Source organism: Pyrgilauda ruficollis, unplaced genomic scaffold (genome assembly GCF_017590135.1).
Source record: "Pyrgilauda ruficollis isolate IOZ18807 unplaced genomic scaffold, ASM1759013v1 scaffold15, whole genome shotgun sequence".
Taxonomy (NCBI): Eukaryota; Metazoa; Chordata; class Aves; order Passeriformes; family Passeridae; genus Pyrgilauda; species Pyrgilauda ruficollis.
The window spans coordinates 5235948-5245783 of record NW_024513654.1 but is presented as its reverse complement, the minus strand read 5'-3'; positions in this window follow the sequence as shown (position 1 = coordinate 5245783).

Genomic DNA, 9836 nt, shown 5'->3' with positions numbered 1-9836 from the left:
CATGGGAAAGGAGCAGGGGGCAGGGTGAGGGAAGTCAGCTTGGACATGCACTTCCCAAAGCTTTTTTTAGTCGTATCCACTAGTGCCAGGTATTCCAGGCAGAACATTTACACTGAAGCAGTACAGACATCACCAGATTTTATTTTTCTTTCAGAATCAGGTCACAAAGCCCAAAGTTTCTATTTTAAGTCTTAGGAACTCATACTCCTAGGACAACTACATCATCTTTGAGCCAGGGTACTGACAAGAAGTTACCAGATTAGCTTTAAGACTTAACATCGAGGATTTGGGGCTGAAGGAGTACATAAGAACTGTGAGAATGTTTGGAGGTCAGATTGTACTCGTGGTGCCTGTGCTGGTGTCTGCAGCAGACCCAAGAGAGCCCAGCTCCTTGTCCATTCATATAACGGGACACCTGACCTACAGCTGTGCCACAAATTGACCTCCAGAATCCAAGGTTCCTTTCCCCACCTTGATACAAATGTTTCCAAGATTTGTTTCTGCCCCTTTTCCTTGAAAATACTGCTGTAGAGGCAGAATCCCATGTGGGCACACCAGTGCCTGCCCTCTCAGTGCTGCGCTCCCAACACTTGCTCTGTGTTCTGCTCTCTTGTTCAAGAGCCAGTGCTTCATCAGACAAAATGACTTCAGGAAATTTTCCTTCCAGGTGAATTCAGCGGAGATTTTCAGGCATGGTTCATTTGCTGGTGTTTTTTGCACCTTTTTCCACAAATAAGCTGCAATGCCCATATATAGCAAATCATGATTTAATTCAAACCGTGCCAGTGTCCATATGCCACATCGCTACATTTCTACACTGATTTTTAGACCTTGCATCACTTTTTTACCAGCTTTTCCTTAATTTCACAAGGCAAAATTTCCCTTACAAATGAACCTACAAACACGATTCATAACCTCTGGCTGCAGGCCAGGCAACATAGAGGATGGTGTGCTCTGAGTACTTACCACACTTAATGAACTGCGTACCATTAAAACTGAAATCTCTTCAAATAGTCAAGTGCCCTTAAAAGAGACCCTGAAAGCTTTTGTGAGCCTCCTCCTGCTCCGCTCTGCACATGCATGACTTGTTAGCACACAGTATGAGAGCAAGCCTTGGGCTGCTAATTAGCCCAAACCAGGGCAGCTTTTTGAATTTGGATAAAATTCAGCAAATCTCCCAGTGACACCGTCAGGAACAGGTGTGAGTGTGTGTAGGGGGAAAGAGAATGTGCAAGACACCCAAAAAGGCAGACACACGCTTGATAATGTGATTTCAGACAAAGATTCTATTTTAAAATTTGACTTGTATTCTGAAGAGTAATTTTACTTAAATTTAAATAGCTGGATTTGAAAAGAAATGAAAGGAGTTGTGCTTAGCTGTTGCCATTGCAAAAATCTATTTTGGAACATGCTGAGCTATGAATAACACCACAGAAAATGCATCAAACGCACAGCTCATTTTAACACCAAATTGCAGTTGAAAGACTCAAAATTAATCAATAGATTATGAGATCCCCAACTCATGATTTAAACCTGATTTCATTTACATCAACATAATGCAACTGATTTCAATAGAGGTGGAACTTACTTATGTGATTATACGAACTTAAAATTAGAAATGTTAACAAGGAGGAGAGGAGGTCTTCAAAGCAGGAAATTATCTTTTCTCTGCAAAAAAATCCCAGCTCTTTAAAATTGGATTTTAGACTTTAAAAGGTTAAGAGTACAAAATAAAGACTAGATGCTGCACTGCAAAGTAAACACTGGCCAATGAGGCATTTTCATCAAGAATTAGTGCTGCTAATATCAGCACAAATATCATACACTGCTCAGGGAATCACAGGATCAATAAAAGCACATTTCAAACTTCATCAATGTTCATCTTAACGTCTTGATGTTCACTATGGGCTGGCAAACACGGCTTGAAAGCTTTTCCTTCCACATCAGCCAGTGCTGAAATGCACAGTCTCATGAAACCGCAGGACTCACTTATGGGGTTTTTACCTAAATGCTTCAGCACGGATGTTTTCAGTTTCACCACAAAGCAGGGAGTGACCGCCTGCTAGAAAACTGCAGTGTGGTAACCTTGCTCCTTTCACAGGAAGCAACGGGACTGGATGCTAAAATCTGGGGTGATTCTTCACAGTTCAAAGCCAAGAATCACTTTTGAGTTTTACTAACCTGAAATCAACAAACCATTTTTAGTTTCAAGCCAAGGTTTGTCTTAGCAAAATGCAGTTCTGCCTGAAGATTCACAGATACCAGAGTGAAAGAGCAGATAATAAAAGTTTTAAATCTTTTAGTAAGATACACACAGAGTAAATCTAAACATAACCTTCCTGCAAGGTACACAGCATAAAACAGCCTTGAAGAGAATTCTTTAGAAAATTATATTCTATTTCAGGCTTCCCTAAATAAATCAGGGGAATTCGTCCAGCACTCCTCACTTTGAACTCACAGAAAGCTCTGACTCACTCCTTTGCAATACTTTCTGGTAGGAGGCTCACAGGGTCAACTTTTACCCCTAATCTTGTGGAACATTCCTCAGTACCTCCAATCCATCAGCTCTATGCGTGCCAAAATACAGACTGCAAAACTCTGGCAGCGAATTCAAACATGAATTACAGGCTGAGTAACTCCAGTAGTGCTCCCACCTTACATTACTTACACCTATATCTCTTCATAAATTGCACTCAGAAAAAAACAAGACCATGTGTTTCAAAGCTTGAAATTAAGGTGTGATTGTGAATTTTTATGCTCTTTGCATCTGTCAGGGAAGAAAATGTTTCATTAGATTAGTAATAAATGCATATTTAAGTTTGATAACAGCCTTACTACTAAACCACTCTTACTTGTTTTCTTCAACTTTGTTCTATAAAGAAGAAAGAATTGTATTTTCCTTTTATATCTCCTTTAAATATCAAAGGCAAATGCCTTTTTACCTACAGAACTTAAACAAAGCTTTCAGAAAATAAAGCAGCATCATTAATTAAGTCTTGAGATGAAGAAATATGGTTTCCAATAAGCAATTTCACAGCAATAAAAATCTTGACTTGGTAAAATATTCATATATTCAACTAGAAATTAAATAAGAAATCATCACAATCTTAAAAGCATTCTAAGGCCTTCTGGACTGCACATACTGGGGAATGCAGTAAAGAAAACCCAACTTTTGTGAAATGTTCAGTCTGGTATGAACCTGAAGATAAAAAAAAAAAAAAAAAAGATACTTAACACATGCTTTCAACACCCATCTATAAATACTAAAACAGGTATAGACAACAGAAATCAAAGATTTTGCATTACAGGGGATTATTAAAAGTGATACCTGAGGTCAGTGTGTTTCTGCTAAGAACCAGATGCAAATACAACAGACTTGTCTCCTGGTGCATGAAAAGCAAGTACAGCTCTGTTGACTAGAAACATAATTAAAGTGAGAAACAGCAAAACGGGGCGTGGAAAATGAGTGAAGCATGGCCCTGACAATAACTGAATCAGAACTCACAATTCAAGCATCCCTAGGCATTTTCTACAGTGAAAATAACTACAAAGGAATGTCTCTACAGCTTCAGACCTACCTGGATCCCTCTAACAAGTATCTTGCATCTTGTCTTCCTTTTATTCAGAAGGCACTGACAGGAGAGACCCCAGAAATACCTTTCAGTAAGGTTTTGCTGTAGAAGCATTTCAAGGAAACATCAAGTTCTAAGTCATGCAGCTTGTCAAGACAATTGGCACTAGACACTGTGACCTTGGAACATGAATTCAAAGTAAAATGTCACATACCTTGGCAAATTTCTATGCATACATCTTGTAGGACAGTTCCTGTGCTCTTCCACAAAAACCCACAGAACAAAAAGGTGCTGGAAGGAACTCTTTCAGAAGGCAGTGTGAACACAGCATCACCCTATGTATTGGCATTAAATCTTCAAAATGCAGCATACATTCAGCAATAGCTGTTGGTCCTCTGACCTCAGGTATTGAGCATTTCAAAATGTATCAGCAATACATGTGAACAGCTATTACACTTCTGGAACAAGATCTTGTTATATGCATACTTCAAGTTTATACAGATTTATTCCCTTATGAAAATACCCATTGTAAGTGATTTGAGACATGTTTTTGGACCTTCATACCCTTGTTCCATAAAATATATAAATCCAAGTAGGAGGCAAGATTCACTTAGGAATAGTATCCTAGAAACATTCACATTTTATTTTTCTTAGCCTGAAATCAGCCACGTTTCTAGCTAACGTCACAAACACAAATTCCTCCTACAAAACCACAGCATGTACCTGTACATGAAAGGAGCCCCAATTCACACCAAGACAGCAAGAGTTCAGAAAACATTGCACCTCAGCTTTCTCTGTGTATTTGCAAATATTCAGAAGAGATTTATTCTGTACAGAACACAAGCTTTGCAATTTACCAAAGAAAGGAGCAAGGCATAAGTATTTCCAGCCTTTGCCTGTACAATGAGATCTGGTGCAGCAGCTGTAGGATGGAACAGCAGCTCGAAGCAGTTGAGTCCAAGGTCTATTTGTGCAGACTCCTTGTGCTTTCTGGTGCAAGTAAAACTCAAGTAGAAATGGTTCTACAAAGGTGTATTACAAAATTAAATAGTCCTGTTAATAACTAAGAGGGTCATTTCCCCCCCAGTCAGTACCTGAGTTGGAAGATTTAGAATAAGCAATAAATTGATCAGTCTTTCCCATCACGCTTGACAACCCAGCATGAAAGGAAACAAATCATTTGCGGAGTGTAAAAGATCTGCCCCATTGAAAGGAACAAAAAACCCATGAAGAGCATTTTTCATGGAACAGCAGCCCAGTAATAATTCCCCATCTATTAAGGTCAAAGAACTAGCTACTCAAATGGAGGACAGCAGCTTTTCATCATCCCCTGTGATATTTACACTTCTACAGAGTTGGCTCTAGTAAGTCAATTTCCATCCAAGAAATGTGAGCATTATCCAATGTTTCATGTGGTAGACCTACAATTCTTATTCAGTTCTCATCCCTGTTCCAGAAGTTGTCAAGCATGGGAAGATGTTCAACAAGCAGCTGTGCAGATCTGAAACTACTTCAATTATACAAACAAAAAGGTCAATATAGACACGCAATAGAATGCCAAGCTAAGAGGTCTACATTAAGAAAAAGTCTACAAGTCAGATGCTTAACGCAATTTCCTCCTTTGTTTAGTCACCTTCAGTGTTCTGTTGGCTGTTTAATATGCACCTATTTTGTGAGGAACCAAAGAGGTTATGTGGTTTCTACTTTTGTAATTTTAAAGCCACATTATTTTAAGCAAGCAGATAAAGCAAGTTTGTGTCTGAATGGTCCCAGCCCTCGGGGTACTGCTGCAGTGTCTGTGTAAACCTGCTGTGATCTTAAACGTGCCTGACAGTCTGCCTTGGCACTGCTGCACCAGGCACACTGGGCTCTACCACCTATTCTCACCATCTTCCTTCTCCTCCCTTCCACACCAGCAGCTGGGAAAAACAGCTGCTGAGAATCTGGGATCTGTGAGAGCCAGGTTCATGCAAGGAATGGTAGCTGAGCCACTGTTTCAGAAGGGAAATATTCAAACACCATCACCAATCAGTACAGAAAAGTCAGTTTATACTGAAGGGAAACATTCAAACACCATCACCCATCAGTACAGAAAAGTCAGTTTATACTGAATTCCCTGACAACTCCATTAAGTGTTTTTCTTCTAAACAAAAAACAGTCTGTGCAACTCTGATGTCTTATTGACAGCTTCAACACTAAGATAGAAGGCAAAGCCATGTTTCTTTCCACAGCATATCAAGAATACTTTAATAACCAGTAAGATTCAGATCAGCTTTAATCAAAGCATAGGGAGCTGTGTATTTAAGCAAGAATAACTTGTATTCAAATAATCATTACTGATGTCAAATTAACGTTCTGAGTCATTACCCTTGAAATGTCAGTGAGCAGAGCATGTCATTCACACATCCATGATCTACATCAGCACACAGCCTCAGAAGGACAACACAATCAGTGTTCACTTGTCAACACGAAGTCCTGTTTCTTTTTCAAGTAAAACATTCGGTAAACACTTCAGCATTTTCTTTGATTTGAAGTTATGGTACAGCAGGATGGGATTTTATCCATGTGATACTGAGAAACGCAACAACTTTTAAGGGTTTTTTTAAAACAATCAACTGGATTCATAGAAGTCAGCTGAAATGAAACACGACAAAGACCTTCCCAGAAGCTACTGCCTTGCAGTTGCCTTTTATGAACAGAAATTTCATTACATAGTGAAACCCTTAAATTTATCAATGTGGGACAGACACCACATGTGATCAGAATAAATGAATTCTCACTCAACTTTCAAGAGAACTTACTTTTGCTCTTACAGCCGCAACGAAAATTCAAGCTGGAATAAGGCAGTTCCCTTTTGCTCTTACAGCCGCAATCCAGATCCCAGATTATATCTATATATGAAAATTCAAGCTGGAATAAGGCAGTTCTTCACAAACCCCATCCATTATTTGGAAGTATACTGAACAAAAGATTGCCTGTATCTTGCCATGTAAGAACAGTGCAACAAAATCTTTTATTGCTGACCAGGAAACAGTTTCACGTGATTAAAACAAACACTTGTGCCCTTGTTCAAAAACAGTCAGATAATTAAGAAGTATCAGACACTAATCATGTCCATACAGTTTAAGTCTGCTTCCTTGTGTACAAACACAAGAAAAACAAATCACTATTTTTCTGCAAAACTAAGCCTTATTCACTGTGAGACTTTTTTGAGTGAAATGAAGGCAATGGTTCTGGTACAGTGAATCGCTTCTCATGAAGTTATCTTAGTAAGAAGAAGGTTCTGCAGGTATGTCTAAAAACTGTTAGCAAATATACACAAGGAGGCAGGATTGATGAGAAGCTACAGGTAACCTTAGATTTACAGCCTTACTACTGCAACTCCGCAAAATACAAAATGATTTTGTAGGAAATTTTTTTAAATAAAACATCTTTTACATGATTGCAAGTGCATAGTTTACAAGTTCAGCCTTGTCTGCCTGTTGTCAGTTTTACAGCAAAGAGGGACAATGCTTTGACAGATGACAAATACAGGATAAGCCCTTTATCATGTTCCACTTTTATTGAACATTTTCTGCGAATGCAGATTACAACCTTGGTTTAGGTTGCACGCATCAACTTAAGCCATAATAAATCAGTGTTTCTGAAATCCAAATTCTAGTGGTAAGGGTTAGGTAGTGGTCAATTTCTGTAGTTAGAGAAATTACAACAGTGTAAGTGTCACTCATAAAAGCAGTATGGTGCAAGAGGCTCTTTGGTGCCAAAAAATTGTCAGTGATGCATTTATGAATGCTACTGAGTAAAAAGCAATCTAATTTACAACTCCTCCTCGCAGTGCTAGAGAAACATTAAAGGACACTGGAGACCCCCACATCTTGAGCAGTCTGCGAAGAAATATCACCATTACAGAAAAGCTGTATAAAAATCAATGACAAAAGACTTAAATCAGAAGGTATATCCTATCTTTCATCCTGAAATACAGGTCAGGTATGGCCCAGCTCTACAGCAGGCATATTAAATAATCAGATTTAAAGTGATCTACACATTGAGACCTGAAAGATCACTGCCTTAATCTCACACCCATTTATATGGGCATTTATGTGGCAATGTACTTGCATCATCTAAATCTTCAGTAGCGCCTAAAGAACAAACTGCCTCCACACCAGCATGCACCCGGAACAGCCATATGGCAAACACCTAGAAGGATGTAGAAATCCCAGATTTCAAGTGAAGTCTAAGAAATCCTAAAGGAACTCACAATTCATATCTCTGCTGACTCGTGACTTTTTAAACCGGCTGAGTGTAACAAAAACAGAGTTACTTGTGAGGTTTTTCCAAACTACAATGTATAGGCCGATCCTCGCGTAGATATACACATATGTACAAAATGTATAGAAAAACAAGAGTCCTGTAGGCAAGATTCCTATCTTGAGTGGAAAGACACTACATATACCATAAAGGAGAAAAGGAGATAAAGGGCCAATTCTGCCAGCACGAGCACTCGTGGTTCCACACTAACCTCAGTCATTATTGCATGCATTAGATGCCCAGAGTCACAATACCTCTGGTGCAGCTGAGCCAACTGAATAAACTGCTCTTCCAGTACATCTCACTCTCAACCTGATCTAAAAGTCAAGGTACTACTTCACACGTCAATAAAAGAGGAGGAAAGAAAACCCTCATGTGATTTGCTACAGCAACAAGTGTAGTTATTTGCACAACCTGGCTGGGTTTAACACAACTGCAAATCTCCATTTCAAAACAGACTACTCTACCTCACAACACTTGCATGGTCAGAAACAGAAAAGAGAAAATACACAGCTTCTCAGACACTCACTTAGAACTACCATCTCTAAAAACCAAATTTTCTGTTTCTTTTAAAATGCAAGTTTGCTTCACTGAGCTACCACTGCAAATCCTACTCTTTCCCTTCCAATCGTGCCTGCCTCGGCATTCCAGATGACAGCTGAGGCATTTGCACCCTCTAGCTGTCACAGGGAGGACACATTACTTATATCTAACTTACATTCATTTTCAACTTCAAATTTATTGAGGCAGTTTATATCAATGTATCCATAAAATAATTCAGAAATAACCCAAGTATACCATTTAAACATCTTCATGATTTATCCATTTACACACTCAGTACACAAACAACCCAGCCTCTGTACAAGTTCATCACATGCAAACCATCCATAAAGACAAAAACTTTAATTAAAAATAAGTCACAACTCAGTGTACTGTTTCAACTGCATCTCCATTTACCAAATGGCACATTGAATATTCTCTAAAATAAGATGTTTTTAACAATCTTGTTAAAAAATTCTTGGGCAAAATATTTCTAGACTTAAAAAACATCAAGATTTTTCAAAACACTCAAGATACTATACAACTTATAATAACCTTGAAATAGGTTTACAAGGTTGTTAACCAAGGTATTTACATACCAAATAATGTAAAGCAAAAAATTTGTATTTCTAATGACAAAAAGGTGATGCATTAAAGATTTATGAAATTAAAATTAAGGCTCTTTGTTATAGTTCTTTATGTAACTTTACATAATAGCCAACTTTGGAAATGTCAGTCTTGCACATTCTTGTCAATCTACTGCATTTAAAGCAGTAGGGTATATTAAGTATTACTTTGAATAATTACATTGCTACTTCTATGTTTGAGCATGCTTTTGAAACACTGTAATTATGAAATATTTACAATGTGTAGCCTTCAAACTTTATGTAAAAGCCCAAGTATGACTGTCTGATTTGAATACAAACAACATACTTGTAAAAACACTTTTACTTCTCAAAATTAAATGTAAACTACTAGAGTTTTAACAAGCAAACCAGCTTTGAAAAGTTTCAACGTGTGCCTGAATGTGGACAGTAAAAGTTATGTGAAATTTCTAAGACAGTACTGTTTTTCATTTCAAACTGAACTATTCATTGTATCAGCTGTTTTCTGTAAGCATGTAGAAAAATTAAATATTTTTTTAAAAAATTATTCCAAGACCTACATATACTTTGAGCTATGTCCATAGGTTTCTTGAAAACTCAATACTGTCTCGCAGGTTGTAGTGATTGGTCCACAGTTTATTTCAGGATGTGTGTTCACCTAAAAGAACTCCCTGTTTTTCAACGTCATTTCTCTTAAAAGCACAATGATATAAAACACTGAAGACAAAACAAAAAAAAAAAAAAGGAATGGTAACCTCAAGATCAAATTCATTAGCCATTTCTCCTACTATATCAAAATTTGTAGTCAGAA